Raw genomic sequence first — 577 nt, forward strand, 5'->3', positions numbered from 1 at the left:
ATATATATATATATGTATATGGTAAAATGATATTAATTTTGGTTATTATGAAATCCTTTATGTTCAATGATGAATTTGCTTTACAAAAATGAACATTTATTCAGACAGACACATCTTAAACATGGACTTCAAAAAGAGAACCCTTAAAAACAAGTCAAATATTCTTTTTTCCATTAGATTTTCTTTAAACAAGTTATTTAGTGTTTTATGCCATTTATCTATTATTTTTTCTGTTTTTTTTTACATTTTAGCTGTTTTCATTGTTCTTTGAAATTTTAATGTGCGATGCCTTGTTTGACTGAGATCAATTTAAGGCACCATAAAAATCAAATAAACTTATACTTAAAATTTTCCACCAATATGGTAGGAAAAATGGTCTGTTCAAAATAAAAAAAATCTAAAATTCTAGCCACCAAGAGATGCTTTATTAGACTAATGTTATTTTGCTATTAAAGAACCTTCTTTCTAGATAGCAAATAAAACCATTAAAAAAGAATATTGGTTCACTTTCTCAAGATTTAGTTTTTTTCATTGTTTTAAACTAAATTCATCCAGCCATGACTATTTTCCTCTCTTC

The sequence above is a fragment of the Oryzias melastigma genome, linkage group LG16 (genome assembly GCF_002922805.2).
Source record: "Oryzias melastigma strain HK-1 linkage group LG16, ASM292280v2, whole genome shotgun sequence".
Lineage (NCBI taxonomy): Eukaryota > Metazoa > Chordata > Actinopteri > Beloniformes > Adrianichthyidae > Oryzias > Oryzias melastigma.